This window comes from Crinia signifera, chromosome 19 (assembly GCF_055691185.1).
Source record: "Crinia signifera chromosome 19, ASM5569118v1, whole genome shotgun sequence".
Classification (NCBI taxonomy): Eukaryota; Metazoa; Chordata; class Amphibia; order Anura; family Myobatrachidae; genus Crinia; species Crinia signifera.
Window position 1 is genome coordinate 598,089 of NC_139226.1, and position 8,886 is coordinate 606,974.

The window sequence follows — 8,886 nt, forward strand, 5'->3', positions numbered from 1 at the left end:
CCAAATTATGCACCTCCACCTGTTGTGAAACTACACATTCCACCATAGCTTGACAGTGTGGTTATTATGGAGTAATTTAACTATGGGATGGCATACTGGGATGTGTAGTTTCTCACCAGCTACATGTGCACAGTTTGGTCATTCTTGTTTCAGTAGCATCATATGGAACATGTTACAACAACTCTTTCAGAAACACACTTTCTCTTGTCCCATCACATACTTCACATACTTCACATGAGCAGAACTGTGCCCATAACCTCACATCACACCAATGGTGCATGTTTCATATATAAATGTGGGTTATTAGACATGGTTGTGTTCACATGTGACATTGAAGTGTAGCACTATCTACAAACACACCTTTCTATTATTCTCAAAACATACATGTAACATATGTACACACATATGACATTATCAGGGGGACAAACACACTTGCCTTTTCTTCACCGCTAGCCAATCTCTGACCACTGGTGACACCTGGTTCACTTCCTCTGTGATCTTGTCCCAAAGGTTTCTCCTTGCACTGGCACCCGGCTTCCTGGTTGGCAATTCTATCCATTCGCGTGCCCTGGGCACTAAAATTCTCAATTCTGCCTCTACAAATGCAGGGTTTCTCTTTTTGGTGGTGGTATCCTGCTCAGTCCTCACACTAGATGTTGCAGCTTTTCTGGTGGCCCCAGTTCTCTCACCATGCACCTGCTGGGTCACACCTGTTTGGAGAGATGCAACCTCTTGTTCTGGCTGGTTGCTTGGCCCTTGTGGAGCTGGTGGAGTTTGAACAGGGCCTGTTAGTGAGGGGCCCGCTTGGTCTTGCAGGCTACTTCTCTCTTGGGCCCTCCTTCTCCGCTCCTGTTCCCTCTTCTGCAAAGCTTCAAGCAGGGATTCTGCTGTAGCTCTCTGTAGAGCGTCCTCAGCTGCGGAATCATCTGAGCTAGACATGTTTTGTCAGGCGCCGCTGCAGGGTCCGGGCAGCTCCGAGCGCATCGCCATAGCAGGCAGCGCCGGAGCCGCGGGACGGAGCGGGCGCCGCCATCTTCATTGAAGAAAGCGTCGGGCGTTGCCTAGCAACGTCCCGAGCTTCCTCCTGCTTGCGGCCGGCGTCGGGAGGTTGCTAGGCGACCACCCGAACATCCGGCTAAGCGCGGCGTCAGCGTCCCTGACGTCAGCGCTACCCTGGGCGGCACCTTTTGAATAAATAGCCGGCGTCTGCTGGGAACAGACGCCGGTTATAGCTTTGGTGTGCTTCATCCTTAGTGTTCCTGGTTCCCGCTGATTTCCCTGCTGTGCTCCGTGTCGTGATCCCTGTACTGCTACAGATAAGTCTCCCCCGGAGTTCCGCCTATTGGTGTTATTATTGTTATCTCTATATTACATCTTATGAGCATTGTTGCTATTGATTGTATCTTTATTCCATCTTCTGGGCATTGTTGCCATCTCTTTCATGATCGCGTATCACCTTCTTAGCATTGTTGCTACCTTTATTATTGTTAGATATTGATATATGCATTCCACCTTCACGTATTGTTACGTAGCATATTTCCCTATCTTTCCCCGTGGGTATCTGGGGGTTCCTTGCCTTCTGTGTGTTTAGCTAGTTGTACCCTTGCTCTCTGCTAGCCTTGGCGGCCGTGTTGTCCTCACGTAAGACCAGGTGGCATCGGGGTGGGAGCCTGACTAACGGGCTCCCACGAACGCGGCTATTTTTGGTGAAGCCTAGCTCTCTGCACACGTCCGCCAATCCCGGTTCGAGGCAACGGAGGTAGGGGTGGCAAGGTTGTCCCCGGACCCTAACATTATAACCGGCCCAAAATAACACAACCATAACACCATATAGTGGTTGTGTGTTTTCTGTTAAAACATGGATCCTAATGCAGGGGTTTCAGCCCAGGTTTTTGCTGACCAGATTCACCACCTCACACAGCAGTTACAAGACCTCACCATCAGGGTGGAGTCTCAGGAGGAGGTTCGCAGAGCAGCCCCAGCCATGGCTGTGTCGGTTAAAGAACCTAAAATGAGTCTCCCCGACCGGTTCTCTGGGGACCGGCATCAGTTTTTTAATTTTCGAGAGAGCTGCAAACTCTATTTTCGATTACGACCACTCTCCTCCGGTTCCGAGTTGCAGAGAGTGGGGTTGGTGATATCACTACTCCAGGGGGATCCACAGACATGGGCCTTTGGTCTGAAGGCAGACAGTCCGGCTCTTCGTTCTGTGGATGCCTTCTTCCAGGCTATGGGGATTCTATATGATGACCCAGATAAGGCAGCTGCAGCTGAGGCCCATCTCCGGTCCCTTAGACAGGGTCGCCGGGTGGCAGAGGCCTATTGCTCAGAATTCAGGCGATACGCCAATGATTCTGGCTGGAATGATCCAGCCTTACGCTCCCAATTTAGGGTTGGGTTGTCCGATCAAATAAAGGATTCCCTGGTCCAGTACCCCGCGCCTACTTCTTTGGACGATCTCATGCAGCTGGTTATCAGGGTGGATCGCCGGCTCCGTGAGAGACGTTCAGAACGAGGTACAGGTATCGCGCCATTACCCAGTGTCCCCGAGGATTCCCCAGTCGATTTCGAGGAACCTATGCAGCTTGGGGTGACTCGACTATCTCCACAGGAGAAGGCGAGACGGCGATCCCAGGGCCTCTGTCTGTACTGCGGGGCCCGGGGACACTTGGTAAACTCCTGTCCCGAGCGCCCGGGAAATGCCAAGGCCTGAGGATGCAGGGAGACATCTTGTCAGGCCTATCTCTTATTTCTCCCAATAATGCTCTTCTAATTCCCATATGTATTTCTTCGGGGGTACATAGGTGGGAGGGACAGGCGTTCATTGATAGCGGGGCGGCAGGTAATTTCATTGACTCCCAAATAGCTCAGGAGCAGGGGATTTCACTCATTCCTGTGTCCCCAGAGATTTCTGTTTACGGCCTAGATGGTAACCGTCTGCCCTGGGGTGTTATTACCCATCGTACCGTCCCTTTACGGGTTCAAGTTGGGGTTACCCATTCCGAACTGTTGTCTTTCTTTGTTTTTCGTAGTCCTGTTACACCTATAGTGTTGGGGTTACCCTGGCTTAAATTACATAACCCACGGTTTGATTGGTTGTCAGGGGAACTTTTAAGTTGGGGGGAACACTGTACCTCGAATTGTCTGGCTCTTCCAGTCCGTATGGTGACTCCTTCTATTGCAGGGTTACCTGAACCATACATTTCTTTTTACGATGTATTTTCCAAGAAAGAGGCGGATGTATTGCCTCCCCATCGACCTTATGATTGCGCCATAAAACTCATATCTGATGCCAAATTACCCAAGGGGCGATTATACTCCTTGTCTCTTCCAGAGGAAAAGGCGATGGAGGAGTACATTGTTGAGAATTTAAAAAAAGGGTTCATCAGGCCCTCCAAGTCGCCCGTCGGGGCGGGGTTCTTTTTTGTAGGGAAAAAGGACGGTTCCCTCCGCCCTTGCATTGATTTCAGACAACTCAATGCCATCACTGTTAAAAATTCTTATCCTCTTCCTCTGATCTCGGTCCTTTTCGATCAGCTACGTAAGGCATCTATTTTTTCTAAAATTGATTTGAGGGGGGCGTACAATTTAATCCGCATAAAAGCGGGTGATGAATGGAAAACAGCGTTTAATACGCACACCGGTCATTATGAGTATCTGGTAATGCCGTTTGGTCTCGCTAATGCACCTGCTGTGTTCCAGGATTTTATTAATGACGTGCTTAGGGAATTTTTGGGAGTCTTTGTCGTAGTGTACCTGGATGATATCCTAATTTTCTCGTCATCTCTGGAACAACACCGCTCGCATGTGTGCGCAGTTCTCCAAAAACTGAGGGAGAACAACTTATATGCCAAGCTTGAGAAGTGTGAATTTGAGGTAGAGAGTATTTCTTTCCTGGGATATATTATTTCTCCTCAGGGGTTCCGAATGGATCCAGCAAAGCTTCAGGCTATCAAGGATTGGGTTCAACCATCAAGCCTCAAATCCACTCAAAGGTTTTTGGGGTTTGCCAACTATTATAGGAGATTTATTCCATTCTTCTCCGATATTGTGGCTCCCATAGTTGCGTTAACTAAAAAAGGCGCCAATCCTTCCGTCTGGCCTAATACCGCTGTTGATGCGTTTAAAAGGTTGAAGGCAGCTTTTACCTCTGCTGGGGTCTTGCGGCATCCTAATCCTGAGTTGCCCTTTATCGTGGAGGTGGATGCCTCAGAGATAGGGATTGGAGCAGTCCTGTCACAGGTGGATAAGCTGGACGGTTTTTTACATCCTTGTGCTTTTTTCTCCCGAAAGTTTTCCACAGCCGAAGGTAATTATGATGTCGGTAATCGGGAACTTCTCGCTATAAAAACAGCCTTGGAGGAGTGGCGGCATTGGCTGGAGGGGGCTAGGTTCCAAGTTACTATTTTTACTGACCATAAGAATCTTGCCTATCTTCAATCAGCTAAAAGAGTTAATGCCAGGCAGGCAAGGTGGACGTTATTCTTTGCTCGATTCAATTTCATTATCACATACAGACCCGGATCTAAGAATGTCCTTGCTGATGCTCTTTCAAGGAGTTTTTCTGCTGTTCAAGACTCTCACTTACAGTTGGAACCTATTCTTCCTGCCTCTTGTATCGTTGCTGGCGTTGCTCACAGTATTCTTGATCAAGTCATTGGGGCACAAGCCTCCGCTCCCAAAGCCGTCCCAGAGGGTAGACTTTTTGTTCCGGCTGAGCTCCGGAGAAAAATTTTTTCAGAGTTTCACCACTGTAAGTCGGCGGGTCATCCCGGTATTGAGAAAACTTTATCTTTACTGTCAAGGTCGGTCTGGTGGGCCACCATGAAGAGTGATGTCAAAGAATGGGTGTCGGCTTGTGACGTCTGTGCTAGAAACAAATCTCCTCGTTGTCCTCCTATAGGGCAGTTAATTCCTTTGTCGATACCCAGGAGGCCATGGTCACATATCTCCATGGACTTCATAACCGATCTACCGCAATCTTCAGGTTTTGATTCTATTTGGGTAGTGGTAGATAGGTTTAGTAAAATGGCACATTTTGTCCCCTTGAAAGGGTTACCTTCCGCAGAGAGGTTAGCCTCCTTGTTTGTGTGTCACATTTTTCGCTTGCACGGCCTTCCTGCAGATATTGTTTCGGATAGGGGTGTTCAATTTGTGGCCAAGTTTTGGAGGTCTGTCTGCTCCGCATTGCAGATTAAGCTCAGTCCATCTTCTGCTTATCACCCGCAATCTAATGGACAGACGGAACGTGTGAACCAGACACTTGAGCAGTTCCTGCGGTGTTATGTATCTAAATCCCAACAGGATTGGGTGGAGAACCTACCATTTGCAGAGTTCGCCTATAATAATGGCTGGCATTCCGCCACCAAGATGTCTCCGTTCTTCTGTAACTATGGTTTTCATCCTCGGGCAAATTCCTTTTATCCTGTTCCCGCCAGAACAGGTAATCCCAGGTGGGTGACCAGTAGGAGGGGCACCTGGGCTATGGTCCGTAGGGCTCTCCTCTCTGCGACCACGGCCGCAAGGCGCTTCTCCGACCGTCACAGGAGACCTTGTTCCTTTAAAGTCGGAGACTGGGTGTGGTTATCCACCAGGAATATCAATATCCATCAGGCATCTAAGAAGTTGGGCCCTCGTTTCATTGGTCCGTACAAGATCGTTAGGAGGATCAATCCGGTGGCCTTCCGTCTCCAGATTCCACGTTCCCTGAAGGTCAATCCCACATTCCATGCCTCATTACTTAAACCTGCCCGCCGGCCGTGTGCTCACAGACCAGCACCGGTCATTCGTCAGGACCGCAGGGAGTTTGTAGTAGAGAGTGTTCTGGACTCTAAGATTTCCCGAGGTCGTTTGTTCTTTCTTGTTCACTGGAGAGGGTACGGTCCGGAGGAAAGATCCTGGGTTATGGATAAGGATCTTCATGCCCCGTCCTTGAAAAAGTTATTTTTTAGTCAAAACCCATTTAAGCCGGGAGCTGGAGGTCGGTTGACCTCTCCTCAAGGGGGGGGTACTGTCAGGCGCCGCTGCAGGGTCCGGGCAGCTCCGAGCGCATCGCCATAGCAGGCAGCGCCGGAGCCGCGGGACGGAGCGGGCGCCGCCATCTTCATTGAAGAAAGCGTCGGGCGTTGCCTAGCAACGTCCCGAGCTTCCTCCTGCTTGCGGCCGGCGTCGGGAGGTTGCTAGGCGACCACCCGAACATCCGGCTAAGCGCAGCGTCAGCGTCCCTGACGTCAGCGCTACCCTGGGCGGCACCTTTTGAATAAATAGCCGGCGTCTGCTGGGAACAGACGCCGGTTATAGCTTTGGTGTGCTTCATCCTTAGTGTTCCTGGTTCCCGCTGATTTCCCTGCTGTGCTCCGTGTCGTGATCCCTGTACTGCTACAGATAAGTCTCCCCCGGAGTTCCGCCTATTGGTGTTATTATTGTTATCTCTATATTCCATCTTATGAGCATTGTTGCTATTGATTGTATCTTTATTCCATCTTCTGGGCATTGTTGCCATCTCTTTCATGATCGCGTATCACCTTCTTAGCATTGTTGCTACCTTTATTATTGTTAGATATTGATATATGCATTCCACCTTCACGTATTGTTACGTAGCATATTTCCCTATCTTTCCCCGTGGGTATCTGGGGGTTCCTTGCCTTCTGTGTGTTTAGCTAGTTGTACCCTTGCTCTCTGCTAGCCTTGGCGGCCGTGTTGTCCTCACGTAAGACCAGGTGGCATCGGGGTGGGAGCCTGACTAACGGGCTCCCACGAACGCGGCTATTTTTGGTAAAGCCTAGCTCTCTGCACACGTCCGCCAATCCCGGTTCGAGGCAACGGAGGTAGGGGTGGCAAGGTTGTCCCCGGACCCTAACATGTTTGCAGCAATTCTGGCCTGCATCTGACTGAATATTTATATGGTAATCTCCCGCCATGAACAAGGGGGCGTATATTTTTCCCCGCAATGTAGTAGCTAATTTACGCCTGCATCTGACTGAATATTTATATAGTAATCTCCCGCCATGAACAAGGGGGCGTATATTTTTCCCCGCAATGTAGTAGCTAATTTACGCCGATATTTCCCGGCGATAATTCCCGCTTAAATTACGCAGGTCTCAACGCACCTGATCATTCACCTGTATATGCACATACACAGGTTGTGGAGCATTGTGTGCTACATGGTGAAATGTGTGCACCTGTCATTCCAATGATGAGTGTTGTCAGCTGGTATCTGTTGGAGTTCGTGTATGCTTTCTGAGTCACATTTCAAAACATCACGTTATAATGCTTTCCTTACATATGTAATGAGTATGAAATTGTCATACACCAACATGTTGCATTGTGCCTTTTTTAGCAGCGTATTTATTAGTAGACGGTTGCGTGTATTATTTTCAGCACACTGTATATACAGTACGTCTCTCTATACATTGAAAGCATGCTGTTGGTTATGGTGTGTGTATATCAGAACGGTCCGCGTAAGTTTCTATTCGCATCCAGTTTGTTAATGTAAGAAGGATTAATAAAGTTAATACTAAACAAACAATTTTTTAGACCAATCAGCAAGCACCAAAAGTGATATATGTACCTGCAATTAATAACTGCGCCATTGCCAATATGACTTCAACCAGGGCTAGCGCGTTTTCTACCCAGGAGCTGGTGGCCTTGGTTGAGGTCATGGACCGGCGCCTGGGGCCCATTGGCCCATATGTGTCCAACATGGTCAAGCGGCGGGCATATAATGCTGCCCGCCGGCTAATATACGCCCGGACCGGCGTACAGAGAAGCCTGGCACAAGTCGAGCGGCGCTGGTCTGACCTGCGCCGGTCGCCAGCCAGTGATGCTGAGTTTCATTCGCCGCCATATTGCCCGATGTAAGTTTTTATTAACTAGTATGTCTGCGTTTTTTTTCAATGAATTCTGTACTTTTTATAAATATGTTCATCAGTATGTTGGTGGATATGGGTGTATAGGGGGTGTATAGGGGGTGTATAGGGGGTGTATATGGGGTGTATATGGGGTGTACAAGGGGTGTATATGGGTGTATATGGGGTGTATAGGGGGTGTATATGGGGTGTATATGGGGTGTATATGGGTGTATATGGGGTGTATAGGGGGTGTATATGGGGTGTATATGGGGTGTATAGGGGGTGTATAGGGGGTGTATAGGGGGTGTATATGGGTGTATATGGGGTGTATAGGGGGGTTATAAGTAGTCGCTCTGTTTTGGGGTGTAGCATAGCAATTAGTTCGCATGATAAATGTCTGAAATATAACAGCAATGATAATTTGTAAGGTTATGAGCATGACTGATGTGAATTTTTCTTTCCCCCATTTTTATGAAACCCAACCTTCGATTTCTATGCCATCAACATGAACATTTCAGCACGGGCAAGGGCACGCATGGAAGCCCGGGAGGAGGCAGCCCGGGAGCAGGCAGCCCGGGAGCAGGCAGCCCAGGAGGAGGAAGAGGAGGAGGAAGAGGAGGAGGAAGAGGAGGAGGAAGAGGAGGAGACTATGGGTCCTGCTGGTGACCACCAAATTTCAACATCCCCTTCCACCAGCCACTCCCCTACCCCCACCCCCTCCCCTACCCCCACCCCCACCCCTACCCCCACCCCTACCCCCACCCACACCCCTACCCCCACCCCCTCCCCTACCCCCACCCCCTCCCCACACCCCCACCCCTACCCCCACCCCCACCCCTACCCCAACCCACACCCCTACCCCCACCCACACCCCTACCCCCACCCCCTCCCCTACCCACTCCCCTACCCCCACCCCCTCCCCACCCCATTTCCAGCCCCCCTACACCTCTCCACCACCCACCCCCAAACCTCTCCAATCCCCACTCCAACCCACTACCTGTATCCCAAGTCCTATCCCATCCCCCTTGCTCCTGAC

General features: G+C 49.9%; 1 long non-coding RNA gene across 1 annotated transcript in view; it reads left to right on the forward strand.

The window, feature by feature from the left end:
• The window catches only part of LOC146041915 (uncharacterized), a 109,978-nt gene extending 101,328 nt beyond the window's left edge, over positions 1-8,650 (forward strand). Inside the window, exon 3 of the long non-coding RNA XR_014463663.1 lies at positions 8,369-8,650. This is a non-coding gene — a long non-coding RNA (uncharacterized LOC146041915). The remainder of the gene's footprint in view (positions 1-8,368) is intronic.
• The last annotated feature ends 236 nt before the right edge of the window (positions 8,651-8,886 follow it).